Consider the following 18,489-nt stretch of genomic DNA (forward strand, 5'->3'; position numbering starts at 1 on the left):
CAAACTGTTACCCTTATGAATTTTGTTTTAATATAGTAAGTACTAAAGTATACCATGGTTAAATGATGGTTAGTGTTGTAAAGTCGAGGTTTTTATTTGGTTAGTTGCTGCATTTGGATAGAAATGGTTCGTTTTTTGCAGCTATAATAGCCTTGATCATTTTACTCAATGGTCCCAACCTAAATTGCGTAATACTCATATTTTAATTAAGAGCTAAAACGCAAAAGTGTTTGTGTGAGGATTGAGAGAAAATATCATTAACACAATATAACTAAATGAAAACGCGCGCACGTGTATGTGTGAGAGAATGAGAGATGAAGCGCAAAACTGGAGAGGGAGGGAGAGAGAGATTGGGTGATCCAGATGAAAGCAGAGATTATTTATTTCTCTGGGGGAGAGAGAGAGAAGGAGGGAGGGAGAGACAGCAGCATTGCTCGCTGATAGTCTTGTCAGAAACTGCGCCGATCTAATGCGTCTCTCATAAACGCGCCATTAACAGTCGACCAAGGGCTCGCCGTCTTCAAAGTTTGGATTTCCTCATCCATCCCGTGCGTACTCTGTGCCAATCCGAGCAGGTAATACTACTTTACATGTCTGGTGTATTCTCATAAATGTGTGTTTTATGGCTTTCCTTTTAAGCTTTTCATTCCTTAGTATTAGCACCAGCGAAACATCTGTTGAAACATACCAGGACATCACGATTTCGTGTGTATTTAAGTTTATAAAACGCGACAGAGTTTGTGAAATTGTCACATAAATCCCAACCTGTCGATGAACGTAGGTATGTGAGGTGATAGAGATGCTGTTTCTCGGCGCGCGCTGCTTCAGGTGATTTGTGTTTTAATTATTACTGGAGAAATTAGAGAGACAGACTGCATTTTACACCGAAAAGTTGTTTAACACGTGATTTTAGTCACAAAACAAGAGTGAAGCCTTGAGTGTTACAGATTTGCATTTGAGCGACGTTGCATCACTCCGCGTGAGATTTTGAAAACTGTTTTAAGAGCAGGTGCTCCGTAATGCCATGGCAAATAAATATGCAGCTTCATATTTCAGAGCGAGATGAAATAACAAATTAATTATTTATAAGGTTCATTTTGTGGCACAACGTTCCCTAATGGGCTTATTAATGTTTTTGTTCGGAGGCTAAATCGGTATTCGTGATTGGGCACTTGTCGCATTTTTTCCTATTGTCGTGTTGTCCTTGCCATTCCTGAGGTATTCTACCGTTTATTGTACAAGTAGGCTTAACTCGAGAGTGGTTGTTTAGTGCTGAGAGAATTTCAGGGTTGTGCTATTCTTCTGAGGGCCAAATGTCCTCACAAATATAGTGACATAACATGTTTGAAGTGGTCTTCAATGTTGGTGGGGTTCGTTAACTAAAACCAACGGGTATTAGAGGAGTAGTATTAAAAACATTCCAGTTAGGTTCTTACTAATATAGCTTACTAATATAGCTTCAAAAGATATAACATACAGTTATAGTCAGAATTATTAGTCCCCTTTGATTTCTTTTCTATTTTAAATGTTTCCCAAATGATGTGTAACAGAGCAAAAAAAATTTCAGTATTTCAGATAATATTTTTTTCTTCTGGAGAAAGTCTTCATCGTTTTATTTCAGCTAGAATAAAAGCAGTTTTTAATAATAAAAAAAACATATTAAGGTCAATATTATTAGCCCCCTTAAGCTTTATTTTTTCCATTGTGTACAAATCAAACCATCTTTATTCAATGTCTTTCCCAATCACCCTAACCAGCCTAGGTAACTTAATGAACCTATTTAAGCCTTTAAATTGCCCTTTAAGCTGAATACTAGGGTCTTGAAAAATATCTAGTAAAATATCAACATGGCAAAATAAATTAGAAAGTTATTAGAAATTAGTTATTAAAACTATTATGTTTAGAAATGAGTTGAAAAAAACTCTCTGTTTAACAGACATTGGGAAAAAATGAACAGGGGAGGGGGCTAATAATTTTGACTTCAACTGTGTGTATATGAGGGTGTGCCCTGTGTCCGCGTAATTCAAAAATGTTAAGAATCATAAGTAACGGGGTCTTTTCACATTCAAAATTTGCCACAGGTTTTCTGTGAGTATTGTGTTTAGGCGTAGAGTTAGGGTAAGGTAATAAAATAAGCAGTTTTTAGAGTATATAATACATTATGTCTCATAAACCAAGCATGTGTGTGTTCTGAATGCATAATAAAATATCCACACTGGCACATTGACATTTTGATGACATTTTTAATTTTCACCTGGAGTTGCACCTGTTAGCTCTTTTAAAAAAAGTCTTGTCACTAATTTAATGTCTGTTTGTCAAACCAGTGCATCAGAGTCCCACACATCTCTTTCATTACTGTTTATTATTGCTTTCATTCAGTCATAATAATCGAAGGTCTTCAACCTTTTTCATGCACAGGACTTTGTTTTGGTGCTTGCATTGCAAAGCCATTAAAATACATTATAGATGCACAAAGTCTTGTACGGTACGTTTTGCTTTTCATTTTAATGTGGGAGGGAAAATGAAACATTTAGATGAACTTCACTTACAAAAGCAAATGTATAAAGGCTCGGTTTTCTGTGAATCTCAGCATACTATTATCAATCTAGCAGTTGACGGTTCAGCTTTGGTTGAAGGATGCCTGCTTATTTTTTGTTTAATGAATTCAGCATATTTTGAAATAATACTTGGCAGGCTTTGTACAGTATACCATCTCTACAGTGCAGCTGAAAAACTCCGCTCTTATTATTAGCCACATGAAGATGTGTCTGAGTCTGCTGTTAGTTGCCAAATACAGTGAAATACAACGCTTTGCAGACAGTTACTGTCAAACAAATTAGATTTGAGATTTTCATTATCTTAGCATTTCAGCATATAAACTAAACCATGCAAAAACAACAACAATTAGTGATTTGGTGTGTAATTTACAAGATGTCATTACTTCTGCCTTGCTGAATAGGATCACTGTCGAACCTTCTAGAGATTTTTCAGCTGCGGGTCGTTCAGTAGCTGCTGAAACAGAGACGGTTTTACCCCCGTGCCACACTTAAACAGTCTTTGCAGCCAGAGAGGTGTTTGTGAAAGTGACAGACGCACCCACAGGTGAGCTGTGAACTCGACTGAAATCTTGCACATCCTTTTAACACATAACAGCATGATGCAGGATTTCCCAGTTAACACTCATTTACAGGATTTCACAAATGCTAAGCCTCTAGAACAGATCTGTTAGAAATGGTTAATGGCCGTGACGGGCTCAGATTTGGGAAGTGCCAAAAAAAAACAGCGGTTGAGCAGATGAGAAAATGGGCCACAGTGGATTAGCAAAGGGAAAAAAAAAAAGTTGGTAGTATTGATGCAGGATTAGCTTGATTGCTGTGAAATTGCATTACAAGACTGAAAGAGACTCTCGTGGAATAAAACAAATACAGTCGGTGGTGGTCTAGAAATGCAATACTGCAAAATAAATCAATTGTTTGGCTAGCATTCAAGTCTATTCGAGTTATTAGGGTCATCTGTGGGGTACAGCAATCTCTCAATCAAGAAGCTTTTGAGCTGTAATGGATGTCATTTGTTTCGTGAAGGTATAGTTTAGCTATTATTGGAATAGGACAGTTAAAGAGAGAGAGGAAACGAGAGAGGAGATTAGTGCTGGAAAAGGACCATGAGCCAGGGTTCGAACTTGGGTCACACAAAGTGCTGTTGCACCATATGTCAGAGCACAGCCCACAAGGGAATGGCTATGACTACACTGTCAAAAATACCCTGTTGTACACAAAAACAGTTACAGTGATAATGTTTCAGCTACAGTTGAAGTCAAAATGATTAGCCCCCTGTAAAAAATGTTCTCTTTTTCAAATATATTTTCCAAATTATGTTGAATAGAGCGAGGATTTTTTCACAGTATTTCCTATAATATTTGTTTCTTCTGAAGAAAGTCTTATGTTTTATTTCAGCTAAAATAAAAGCAGTTTAAAATTATTTATTATTTATTATATCAATATATTTTATTATTTATGATATCAATATATTTTTATTATTTATTATATCAATATTTTTTATTATTTATTATATCAATTTTTTATTATTTATTATATCAAATTGTTTTATTATTTATTATATCAATATTTTTTATTATTTTTATATCAATATTTTTTTATTATTTATTATATCAATATTTTTTATTATTTTTATATCAATATTTTTTTATTATTTATTATATCAATATTTTTTATTATTTATTATCAATTATTTTTATTATTTATTATATCAATATTTTTATTATTTATTATATCAATATTTTTTATTATTTATTATATCAATTTTTTTTATTATTTATTATATCAATATTTTTTATTATTTATTATATCACTATTTTTTATTATTTATTATATCAATATTATTAGCATTTTTTTTTTTATTGTCAATGGATCAAACCATTGTATACAATGACTTGCCTAAGTACCCCAACTTGCCTAATTAACCTAGTTAAGCCTAAAATGTCACTTTAAGCTGAGTAGTAGTATGTAGTAAAATATTATGTACTGTCATCATGGCAAGGATAAAAGAAATCAGTTATTAGAAATTACGTATTAAAACTATTATGTTTAGAAATGTGTTGAAAAAACATAATAATTCTAAGGCTAATAATTCAAGTGTATGTGATGTCATTGGTGCCATACATTTTACAACTTAAATCTATGAAAATACATTAAGCAATAAAATCTTATATGCCCAGCCAACTTTAACTATCAGTATATGATTTTTACTTCAGAATATGCTGATAACCAAAAAGATAATGCAGGTGAAAGAGAACAGAAGAACAGAAAGCTTCAAACTGAATCAGAGTTGATTGTATAAGTGGCCTTACAATGCATTGTACATTTTGTTTGTACAGTAGTAATACCTTTAATGAAGAGGCTGTGGAAGTTGCTGTTGTCTCCACAACTTCTTGGCTGATCTCTCTCGATGTAAGACAAATAACGAAAGATGCATTCGTAGTGGAAACTCTGGTAAGAGTAGACAAACGAGGATAACTGAACACGGATAACTAATTGAAAGTGGAAAACAAGAAGTTAAAATTTTAGAGGATTTCACTGTAGGAGAAGTTTTTGCACAGCTGTATCTATTTAAACCAGAGTACACCGACCAGGAATTTGTAAAATATTTGTAAACAACCTGCATTCTGGCCACCGAAAGACGCTTATAATTGAGTTTCACTTCATAAGACATGCGTTAGCCCCTTGGTGTTGTAGTTTTACATTTGATTTATGCCCTTTTGGAAGCTTAAAAAAAGACCACTGCCCAACACCATTATACAACATGAAAGAGCCAGGATAAAATGTATAATACTCCAACTGTGTTTGTCTGAAAGAAGAAAGTGATATTACACCAAGGATGGCTTGGGAATGAGAAAATCATGGAGTAATTAAAAATTTTGAGTTAACTATTCCTTTAACGGGCAGCGCAGTGGGTAGCGATGTTGCCTCACAGCAAGAAGGTTGCTGATTCGAGCCTTGGCTGAGTCAGTTGGCGTTCCTGTGTGGAGTTTGCATGTTCTCCCCGTGTTTGCGTGGGTTTCCTCCCTGTGCTTTGGTTTCCCAAGACATACGCTATAGGTAAATTGGGAAAGCTAAATTGTCCATAGTGTATGTGTGAATGAGAGTGTATGGGTGTTTCCCAGTGATGGATTACAGCTGGAAGGGCATCCACCGCGTAAAACATTTGCTGGATAAGTTGGTGGTTCATTCTGCTGTGGCGACCCCTGATTAATAAAGGGACTAAGCCGAATGAATATTCCTTTAACTGATGGTTTAACGAAAAGGAAAAAAATAATCAAAAGAAAAATATATAGGGGGACTTGGTTATAAGGACTTACTTTGCGTCAATAAAGAAGCATTTCAAGTTTTTATGAAGTTCGCTTCATGGCATGGCATCTCATGGCAAGTAGTAAGACGTCTGGGTAATTTTTTTCTACTCTTTATGAGTACTGTGCATTTATTTTACAGTATTGTTTCGCATGTGCACACTAGGTACTAATGATAGTCTTTACACTAACTGGGTAATAATTACACTAAACCTACCCCAGAAGCTAACCATGACACATATCTTATATAACTACCTTTTTTTGATAAGTATATCACCTTATAATTTTCACCTGCTATATATATGGGAGAAATGCAGTTCCGAAAGCGTAAAATCATGTAAAATGTGCACGCGAGGAGGTCAGGAATCTGGAAAACTGTTGCGAAAAGTTTTCCTTTCCCTTCACAACCAGTTGCCTATAAAAATGATAGGCAGAACTGACCATATTATGTGTGGTCTAATTTAGCTAGCTGTTTTTATTGTTGCCGTGTTATTCAGTTATAAGATCCACTGAGTGAAAAGAAGAGAAATAAAACTTTACTCCATAGGCGATTGACATCATTTATATTCATTTGAAAACCTTTTGTGATAAATAATTCCATATTCAACGAAAACCTGTTTTGGAGAATATGTAAGTGTGTTAAAGGGATAGTTCAGCCAAAAAACGTAAAAAATAGATAATTAAAAATAAACTTTCGCTCTGTTGAGTGATTTTTTTAACATTTTTAACAATTTTTTTTTTTTTTTAGCATTCTTTACTGGATAGTTAAATGGATAGTTCAGTCAAATTTGTACATTTACTTACCAATAAGTAGGCCCACACAGAGTCTGCGTGCGAAGAATTCCGCAGATTTTTAGCCCATCATTGAGTCCATTTATTTACTTGTGTAAATGTGTGTAAATTTATATTTATTCGGTTTTTAAAATAATTTCAGTAATATTACTGACAAATATGAAAATGTTAATATGATTTATTTGCAATACAGTTTGTAAAGTAATATTTTCTGTCTTTTGGTAGATTTATTATATGAGAGACTTGCTTTGTTTACCAAATAAGTGGATCTAATTAGATTTGCATTGTAAACACTAAATAAAAGTTAAAAAGGTATTATTTTTATTCCATATATTAAGTTTTAGTTACAATACTCTCAAAATCATTCCACTTAAATCTGCAGATTTTTTACAAAATTCTGCGCAGAAATAGCTAAAAAGGTTTGCAGATTCTGTCTGGCCCCTACCGATAAGATGTTCCAAACCTTTATGAGATTTTTTTCTCTGCTGAACAGAAGATATTTTAAAGAATGTTCGAAACTAATAGTCATTGACATCCATAGTAGGAAAAAATACTAAGGAAGCCATGGCTACTGGTTTCCAGCATTCTTCAAAATATCTTCTTTTGCAATCAACAGAAAAAGGCCTTATACAGGGTTGAAACTACTTGAAATATCCCTTTAATGGCCAGTAAACAAAACCTGATTTCAGTTTTTGTGTACTCACAAAACAAATAAAAATCTGAATGGCTAAATCTGTCTTATAGAAGGATTCTTACTAAAGTAGCAGCAAAATCAAGTTAAGACAAGCACCCAGACAAGATTAAATTCCCATCTGAGATTTCCAAGACACCAGTGAACATCGCTCCTACTTTTCAGAAGCAACTCTGAATGATGTCTGCAGATCACATTAGACCTGATCAAACAAATGCAACATCTTGCAAGTAACGAATGTAAATGTAAGCCACCCATTGAGTATTATGTTTACATAATTGTGCACTGAATTCTTTTAAAAGGACCCCAGAGTCTGCTAATACGGCGAATGTCAGCATTATTATCTGTGATTCTAAAGGATGGAGCTCTGAATCATTCCAGCCCCCATCCTGCGTTCTATCACCTCCAGCTACTCAACAAATTACGCCACTTATGAGAGTAAGTGCTGGCAACCCTGAGCTAGACAGAGTGGAGAACCTTTGCAGGAACATATGCTAGCGAGTTCACATTTTTCATATAGCTTGTTATCACAGCGCAAAAACACAACATGCTACGCTCTCTGCAACACTAGTGAAAGGAAATCACAATCAATGAGTCACAATTGACACTCTATATATATATATATATAGATTAGGTTATTTATAAACATGCTCATGCCCATTAGCGCTGTGTCACACAACATCGTTTTCACCTCCTGGATGGTGCCAATTAAGAAGTGACTTAATTTTGGAGACTCATTACAGCAGTTACCCTCAAGATCTGAGATAAATATATTCAGTGCAAACTAATGCGCGCACATAACCAGCCGTTTGTGCAAGATAAGCCTTTCTGGTTTCCAACCAGTCCAGCATCCTGTGGGCCACCTTGATGCTCATATATAGCAAGCACTTTCAAGCTAGATTTGTACCTTTTGCCCACACACTACACACCTCCCACTGATTCGTTTTGTAAAATCAGCGTATGGACGGGTGTATTTCAGTACTGCAGGCGCTGAAGTCTCTTGTCCAGCGTTCAACTCGTGAGCTCAGATGTGCTGTTGGCAGTTTTACGCAAATAAATAAACAGTTGCTAATCATATCAGCCTGCAACTAATGAGCTATTCTCTTTGATGGATTTGTAATCTCTGTAAACACCTCCCATTATCGTAAATGAAAATAGGATTCATAAAGGGCTTGTGAAACATTGTGATTGGTTTTATAGCTCATATAATTCAGGTTTATGATTATTATAAAGTCGTGATCGTGATTTTGTTGTTAGCATAGGTGCTTTCAGGAAAAGGCATTATTACGCATTTATATGTAATGTTTCTTGATGCACAATAAAACACCATAGTGATACAACAGCATGTTGAATATCTGATTTATGTAGAATATCTGATTCAAAGTACAGCAAAAACAGTACCATTATACAAAAATCTATATTAAATAAATAACAAATTTGTTTTCTATAATATATTGTAAAATGTAATGTATTTATTCCTGTGATTTCAATGCTGAATTTTTTATTACGATTAATCCAGTCACCCAATCCTTAAGAAAAGATTTCTATTTGCTGCTCAAAAACATGTATTACAATTATTTCAACATTTTAAACTTATTGCTGTACTTCTTCACTTGAGTGTGTGTAGAATTGTAAAAAATATTTCACAGTATTATATATATGAGCAATATCACACGAGTATCAGTGTATATCGCACTGCTACTTGTGCGATATTGCGTTTATACAACAGTTTGGCGGCATAATCGTGTATATAAAAAGAAAATCAAACATAAAGAGTCTAAAAATTCATTTGTATGATGAACTACTTTCGTCTGGCATTTATTCACATCTGCAGCTGATGTCAGAACAGCAGAAGCGATTGCTACTTCACCAATGTCACTTTAGAGCTAGTATTGGAAGGATTCTCTAGCGTAATGTCTAAAATGATGACAAAACAGGTGATTTTGCTCGCATTTTAAGATTATAAGGCTGAACGGCATGAAATGCCATCAGTCTAAAGAGATTTCACAGGATTTCCTGTTGTAATCGGGAGATCACAATAATTAACCCCGCAAAAATCCAGAACAAAGAAAACACTACCAGATTACTATTGTATAAATACCGCACTACTACATACAAATCAGAGAATTCGACTTAGAATGTCACTTACCTGATTTATAATGGTTTGTTCAGCTCTAGTTGAAACATATGCTGAAAAAAATGCTGTTTTTCTCCCCTAAGGACTTAAGCCTCCTTTCCACTGCACACGACAAGCGACAGACCAGAAGTCATTCATTTCCAATGGAGAGTAGTCCGGGAGCTTCATGGAGTTCCAATCATCTCCATATAGGGGAAATTCTGATCCGAATTGAGCTGCGGTTCCATTTAAATATTTGAACTCCTGCGACTTGACCGGATGCGACGGGCTGACCGGATGTGATGTATTCCAGTGTTGTCTAAACAGATCCGTGCGTGCGAGATGAGAAATATATATTTTTTCGATATTTTTTTATTCAGAAAAAAAGTCTATAATTAAAAAAACATTTCTATTTATAAATGAGTAATAAAAATATAATTTGTTTATGTTGTCTCCACATTCCCTCCAAAATTTTTAGCGGTCTATGAGTTTCTAGTATTCATTCATTCAACCATGGTGAACGCACGGAGAATAACAAAAATATATTGTCCATCAGCAGCAATTTTTATAGTCCTCTGCAAACTATAGTCCTCTGCTTGCTACTTGTGTGGGCAGAGTAATACACAAGGGTAAAGAGGCTGTAGGAGTGCTGATGTTACTTTAATATCTCACAGCTATCAGCCAATCAGAATCGAGAACCAGACAGAACTGTTGGATATATACAGACAGAATTATGAATTCTATTAATTATTATCAGAATTATTAAACCCCCTTTTTTAAATATTTCCCAAATGATGTTTAACAGAGCAAGGAAATTTTAACAGTATGTCTGATAATGTTTTTCTTCTGGAGAAAGTCTTACTTGCTTTATTTCGGCTAGAATAAAAGCAGATTTTAATTTTTTTAAAACCGCTTTAAGGTCAAAATTATTAGCCCCTTTAAGCTATATATTTTATCAATAGTCTATAGAACAAACCATCGTTATACAATAACTTGCATAATTACCCTAACCTGCCTAGTTAACCTAATTAACCTAGTTAAGCCTTTAAATGTCACTTTAAGCTGTATAGAAGTGTCTTGAAAAATGTCTAGTAAAATATTATTTACTGTCATCATGGCAAAGATAAAATAAATCAGTTATTAGAAATGAGTTATTAAAACTATTATGTTTAGAAATGTGTTGAAAAAATCTGCTCTCCATTAAACAGAAATTTGCGAAAAAAATAAACGGGGCTAATAATTCAGGGGGTTTAATAATTCAGATTCAACTATATATATATATATATATATATATATATATATATATATATATATATATATATATATATATATATATATATATTCATTCATTCATTCATTTTCTTTTAGGCTTAGTCCCTTTATTAATCCGGGGTCACCACAGCGGACCGCCAACTTATCCAGCACGTTTTTACGCAGCGGATGCCCTTCCAGCCGCAATCCATCTCACACACTTTTTCACACTCATACACTACAGACAATTTAGCCTACCCAATTCACCTGTACCGCATGTCTTTGGACTGTGGGGGAAACCGGAGCACCGGGAGGAAACCCACGCGAACGCAGAGAGAACATGCAAACTCCACACAGAAACGCCAACTGACCCAGCTGAGGCTCGAACCAGTGACCTTCTCGCTGTGAGGCGACAGCACTACCTACTGTGCCACTGCGTCGCCCATACATATATATTACTGTATTTTACATATTCACAGAGCACAATTGTAAAATTCAAAAGACTGTAATGATTAATTGTTGACAGAATTCTAATTTAATCCTTTTAAAGTCATCTGAATATAACAAATCACAAAAAATAGAATATGAAACAAATGTGATATTGTATGTTAATAGTGTACAATTATATGGGCCATATAACAAAGCTTTAAGCTAACAACTAATTCTGTAATCAAGTGGAGGACACATAGACGTGTCTGTAACATTCCTGTAGCGCAAACAGATGAAAAATGTAATAGCAATGCCAAGGACATAGGTCTGATTTCCAGCAAATGCATAAACCGATGAGAAATATCATCTGAAAGCAGTGCAGCTTTGGATAAAAGCATCTTGCTGTCTGCATTATTGTTTTGAAGAAGCCTTAATGTTGTAAATAAGCATAAAGCATACATTTTGAAGTTGTAAGAAGATGTTAATTGTTGCTTTTAAGTGCACCGTTCCCCAAGTACATGCCCTCATTCATGCCAGCTGAGGTTCTTCTGCTCAGCCGTTCTCTGAACACTCTTCAGGGGTCATAAAGAGTGAAGTTCAGAGCTCACAGCACTACCATACATCTGCGCCAGTCATGTTGAATGCCAATAATTTCCAGCCCCCTTAGCACTCTCACCAACATATTAAAGAAAGCTCATATAATGAAATTATTTTTCCCTAATATGCGGATATGGGCTAGAGAGGATGAGATGCTCCCCTTAAGACCACCATATCCAGCTCATCGACGTGTCATGAAAGGCCCTTTAGCAGGAACTAACATGGAACAGTGGCAATTATAGTGTAATTGAGATACACGGACAACTAAGCCATTACGAGGGTCATGTGAGCTTTAACGCTCTCGTTCATTCTCTCTCTCCGTCAAATTACTTTCAATCATTTGGATGATATCATTTTCAGGCAGAGGCGCTTTCCACCAACTCCACCTCGCTTAGACACCTTTTCTGCATAATTTTGTTTCCTGTTGCTTGTGAAAATAGACAGAACTGCTTCCACTTTACCATTTGTGATGAAACAAAGCAAAAAAGCAGGGCTTTGTTTGCGAGATACGCAAGTTGAGGCTTTTTCTGAATCACAATAAAAGCTGGCACCTTTTGTGTGCGCTTTTGTGCTTTCTATTGCATTGAAAGTGCGATAAATACATGCGGGACAAGGGAGCAAACATAAATCAGTCATGAGGACTCTTCCCTGTAGCCTCATTTTGTCCGCCATTACTCCCAACTTGAAGATAAAGAGAGACGGAAAAAGAGAATGGAGAATGAGATGAGGAACAAAAAGAGATGAGGCATTCGCCATTGAAAGCTTGATCTTCATTATGACGGCGGTGATACGCACACGCTTGTTATTTTAATACTGAGCCTCTTTCTGTTTATTTATATTGGGAGGGGAAATAAAAACACTGCAGAAGTGCAAATCAAATTACCGCTCTTGGTGTCGTAATATAAATGTCTGATAATCAAATTTACAATATTGTTTACAATCTAAGACTGTGATAAATCAAGGTTTGTTGTTCAGCTCATAACAAACCACAATGGTAGACGTGAAAGATTTTGTGCACGCTGCTTTCCTTTGTTAATGTTGTTCATGTTTAGAATGAATTGTTTTTAATATGAATAAACGGCATACATTGTGGGTGTGCTCCTTTTAAAGTACACCATTATGCTTTTTTAGAGATTACCTTTCATTCTACAAGAGTTTTAAAGATTAATAAAAAATATGTTTGTCTCCTAAATGAAAGAAATCATTCTAAACTCCAGAAACGAGTTGTTAGTAATTCCATTTTCACAACTGATTCACATAGATCCATAACAGATTTACATATTGTCTTCCGATTGGCTACCCAATGTTTATTTTTTAATCACTCTTAAACAGTTCAGTTGTTTTACAGTGAGTACGTTTACATGGACACCAATAATCTGATCTTAATACGATTAAGACAATACTCGGATTAAGAGTCTACCATGTAAACAGCGATTTTAAAAATATATATTTTTATTACCTTAATCCAACAAGTCATAATCGAACTGAACAGAAATCGAATTAAGACATGCAAAGTATTTTAGTTGCGTGATTGAAGTGCAGAACAGACATGTAAACACTGCAATCTATTACTACAAACTATTACAGTCATCTAGGATTTTTGCAGCATTTTCCGACAGGACAGTCTATTTCAGGTGTCCACACTCTGTCCTAGAGGGCCAGTGTGCTGGAGAATTTAGTTCCAACCCTAATCAAACACACCTGAACTTTTACTAGATACTAGAAACTTCCTGGCAAGTGTGTTGAAGCAAGTCGAAGCTAAACTCAGCAGAACACGGGCCCTCCAGGACCGAGTTTGGACACCCCTGGTCTATACACACACGACTGTTTGACACTATTCTCTGCACCTACCAAGTTGGTGAAGAATCACAGACACCTGCATTGCGAAATGTGGAGGGTTTTTTCCTCAATATTAAATCAAATTTCTTTAAAACAACACTCTTCCATCAGTTCATACTCGCATCCAATATCTTGAATATTGAACACCCGAAATTATATGAAACTCCGGAGGAAATGCGGATAGAGTGTGATGCAATGACGTTAATCGATCTATGTGCTGTAACATGTAAAACGGGATCATGAAAGAATGTTAACACCTTAATCATATTATTGTCTTATTCAGATTAAGGCAAGTAATTCGATTACTGATGTCCATGTAAACGTAGTCATCGTCAGTTCCATGTCAAGAAGATGCCTGTATTATCGAGACACACTTTCACTAAAACTCTTAATATTGACCAAGTTGCAAAAGTAATATCATACTTCATATTTGCAGTGTGTTGTTTATGACGAGACAGTTTGCGAGAGCATTAAGTCAATGAGTGGGTTTATTAAACAAACCTCCAAAAAGTATATCTGATGCAACATGCACAAATCTCAATGTCATGTTCATATTCCACTTTAATTGCTGCTGTCATAAAAGGTTTTGTTTAATTATACCAGGGATTTTTGGCCCCCTTATCTTACATTTGAAGGGCATTTTTGTTCATATTGGTGTCATTTTACCACAAGGCCTTGTTCAGTTCCAACTGCAATTCATATTCACTTGTTAGTGCTGATCTAGAGGAATTACACAGCAATAACATATGGCTCGTTTCCACTCAGCAGTATGGTTTGGTACAGTACAGTATGCAATTATTTCCATTTCAAAATGGCAAACTGTTTCTACATTTAAAGAATGGACTTCAGTGCACAAAACGACTCATGCAGCTTTCCTGAAGTTGATCACAACTTCACCACACCTATCAACTAAGTCTGATTAGAGTGACCCGTACCAAGTCGGTGCACTGTACTGATCTGTACTGAGGACAAAAAATAGGAAATAATGTATCACAATGTAAGTAAAAATTTAGCACTGAGAAATATCCTGTCGCAGCTGAAAGGGCATCCGCTGTGTAAAACATAAGCTGGATAAGCTGGCGGTTCAATTGTGCTGTGGCGACCCCTGATGAATAAAGGGACTAAGTCAAAGGAAAATAAATGAATGAATGAAATATCCAGTTCCACTTGTGCTTGCACATGAGTTTTGGGGCATTCAACTAGTTCTTTCAATGTTTTCATGATGAAACTCTTATTACTGAAATTTTATGGTAAAATCAACTGTCCTGCAGTTTCTGAGGTCTGACAACTTCCAGAAATTGATACATAAATTTAGATCAATGATGATTGATTATTGAGACATGCTGGAGTACAATAATAACTACAATAGACTGGGCCAATCAGTGGTGTGTTTCCCAAACAACGACATGACTCACGGCTGAACTATCATAGTACGATGCATCATTTGGGAAAAGAACGGTGAATGATCAGTTTTTCCTAAAATTCGTAGTTTCTCTGTCGCAGATCCATCATTTGAACCACGTTAGTTATAACGTAAAACGCCCATAATGATGCTCTAAACGGGGTAGAGTAACAATTTCTTCAGAGAAGACCCCCTTCATTTCTTTGTACAAATGTTATTGTTTTACATGCACAAGCATTTAAAAAAAATCCAATATTAGTTTTGCTAAAAACATGCACTCACTTTCCATATTAATTGAAATATATGTAAATGGCACATACAGGGCCAATATTTCCTTTACAAATATTATTGAGAACATATTCTATTCTAAAACATAAAATCACTTACAAAAGCTATCACATACTCTAATCTCATATATAAATCATATAAATAAATAAACAATGAAATGAAATTAAATTTAATATTTATTATTTATTGGTAAATGAAAAAATCCTACTTTAATAATAATATTAATGATGATGATGATGATGATGATTATTTTTATTATTATTCAGTATATTGTAAAAGTCTACTTTTACAATTTGACACATGCAAACCACTGCAGAAACGTTCTAACCAACAGGCCCATGGCATATACAGTACAGGTATTTAATAAATAACCTACTTTAAACTAAAAGCATAACGTATGCTATGTATTTTTGTTTTGACAAGCTTAGGATACATAACATAAATTCCGCTTTTAAATAATAGGTCACATATAGCTTTCGTCATGACCCACGGTTGTGTTCAAAATGACATCAATGTTTTCAAAGTGCACTGCGAAGGGAGCACAGTTGTAAACATGAAGATCGCTAAAACTGAACTGTAAAAATTAATTTTGAAAGCAAATTACATTTAAGAGTGGTTTTAATGCTTTTTTTAAATAATTCCCAGTTTAAATGTTGGAATGCTCTAAATGAATAGGGCATAGAAGGGGTAACTGGGAACAAAACACAGCCAGGAACTATGTTTCTAACTACAGTTCCAGACATGTAGTTGCTAGAATACAAGTTTGCAACGCAGTTTGCGAATGTTCGTTGGAAAGCCAAATCAACAAACTATGTTTGTAATGACGAAACTTTTGACCCTAGTTGGCTAATGATGCTTTTTGGAAACGCACCCCAGAGCAGAGTACGTTTTTAATAAAAATGTTTTTTGAGGGAGATTGAATCTTCAAACGTAACAATTTGAGACTTTAAATTAATTGAGAAACATATATAATATAATAAAATTATAGTGTTTTTGTCCCCTGAAACCTGTTGAAGGAGCAACCCAAAATATGGGTAACCTATTCACATGGAACTTATTCTATATAGTCAAAAAGTCTACTTAAATGGGAAATTTGTAAATGGTGGGAGTGAATGTCTTAAAAAGCAAACATCAGACAAATATGTTTTTGGATGATACAATTCATTCCTGTTTAAAGCAGAATAATATCCATTCAATTTTGACCATTTTATGAGCACATTTTACTGATAACCATACAGCCAGAAAGATGTCCAATTAATGTCTCATATTACATAATGCATGTTGAAATTGGCAACAGTAAACAATGTGGTGGCATTTAATGTCCAAAAATGGTATTTATTTATTTGTTTATTTATTTTTTTTTAAATGTTCCTCTGTCTGTCATTGGTCACTGAATAGACAGCCACACCACACCCACAATTATTGGACTATTGGTAGAGCCAGTTTTGGTTAAGCCAATGTAAAATGCCATAGTATCAAATTGTTGACAGACTATTAGCTGGGTCATTCATAAATGCTATTGCATATTGTTTTTCTGAATATTAAACAGGGAAATTAGTCTTTAATATCAACAAAATCAATTGAGCAAATACATTTTATTGCAGTTGTAAACGAAAAATAGAGAGGGAGAGAGAAATGATTGATGTTTTAATATAGCTATGTACAGTCAAACTATGTATTATTTCAACAGTTTCACTATCTGACTCATGTGTTCTGTCCTCCTACAGACTTTCTTCGTATTTCTGCCTTTTGGCCTCATGTCTCCTTCTTTTTGATCACTTTGTTTTTCCACCTTCTCTTGTCCTCGTCCTCCTTTCTGCTCTCTTTCCCAAGCAACTTGTATCGTGAAGCGCATTTGCCCATCCATGTTAGCCAGTCAGCTGCTGGAGCAATTACAATCACGCACACACACACACATACACATTTATAATGTATTCTGTTTAAAACTCATTCACCCGTCTTCACACGCTGTCCCTCGCCGGACATTCTTTAAATAACCAAACCTTTGATGTACAATCTAATGTTCTAGATATATCCGAGGCTGAGACCATAGACCGCTACAGTACAGGCAGAGAGCATTACGCAACATATTATCGGAGTAAAATGTGAATACAATGGGAAGTAAAAAGGAAGCGAGCCTGCAATGTCTTTCGGTGACCTGATTTTAGATAATCCACCTATTTAAAACTCTGAATCGTCACCCCGGGCCCTATATTTGGCTGCTTTGTAACCAGTGTGCCTCAGGTTATATAGCATAGGAGATGAGGCTAATTGCTAATCTGTTAGCGCTGTGGGTTTTTCTGTGTTGGTGTGACAGGCAGCTTTGACAGTTTACAGTGAGAGGAAGCAGCCAAAACTCTCCAGATGGACACTTTCCAGTGAGTTTGGCCTGCTGATTCAGTTTCCTCTTTGGTCGGCACTTCTGACTCTCAGTCAATGTGTTTTTCTTCACTGGCGTAGTGCTGTTCTAGCTAGCCGAGCATTTCATAATGTGTCTCTCAAGGGGGGAAAACATCAGTATCTGTATTGCAACAAGTTAATGGGTTGTTAAGTACCCTTTGCGATAGTGTGGGAAATTTTTCAGGCCGATGGTTAATTTCAGACCAAGGGCACAAAGAGGATAAATGACGCTGAGAGTTTTCGTAACATGGCCACCATTATCTTCATTTCAATCATTAGCTCTGGCTTCAACAGGGAGCGGATTTCACTGCTGAATATTTTACACTTGCCTTTCTGTTTTCTTCCCTTTCATTTTCCTGCTCTGGTGCAGCTTCTGTGCTCTTCGATCTCTGACGCTGATGCCTTTCGCAGAGGACTTGCACTCTTCCAGCGTGTCATTTCTCTGAAGAACATTCATCTGTAAAAGAGAGCTCGGATTTGAAGTGCTGTAGTTGACCAACTTTTATGTTATTTATTTTTGTTAATACTTTATTCATAAACACTTTAAAAAAGCGATGGGTTCCACTCGATGGATTTGTGTTGGGACAACATGAAGGAATTAGGTTAGATTAGGAGATTTTACAAATTGAAGTGGATTGAATATAAAACAATTAAGTCGTCGCAAAAAAAAAAAAGCCCAAGAATTGTGCTGTTTCAGCTCATTTTAAATAAGTAGCTTGAACTAGGGCTGTGCGATTTGGGGAAAATATCTAATTGCAAATGTTTTTTTTTTTGGCAGATGTTGTGATTTCGATTTGATTTGTGATTTAATTTTATTGTCA

At 35.3% G+C, this 18,489-nt stretch overlaps 1 protein-coding gene across 1 annotated transcript in view; it reads left to right on the forward strand.

Moving 5' to 3' along the window:
• Positions 1-386: 386 nt before the first annotated feature.
• Positions 387-18,489, forward strand: part of camkvl (CaM kinase-like vesicle-associated, like) — a 72,375-nt gene continuing 54,272 nt past the window's right edge. The window contains exon 1 of the mRNA XM_056449770.1: positions 387-575. The gene's annotated coding sequence lies outside the window, so the exon portion shown is untranslated. The remainder of the gene's footprint in view (positions 576-18,489) is intronic.

The sequence above is a fragment of the Danio aesculapii genome, chromosome 23 (assembly GCF_903798145.1).
Source record: "Danio aesculapii chromosome 23, fDanAes4.1, whole genome shotgun sequence".
In the NCBI taxonomy this organism is placed as follows: Eukaryota; Metazoa; Chordata; class Actinopteri; order Cypriniformes; family Danionidae; genus Danio; species Danio aesculapii.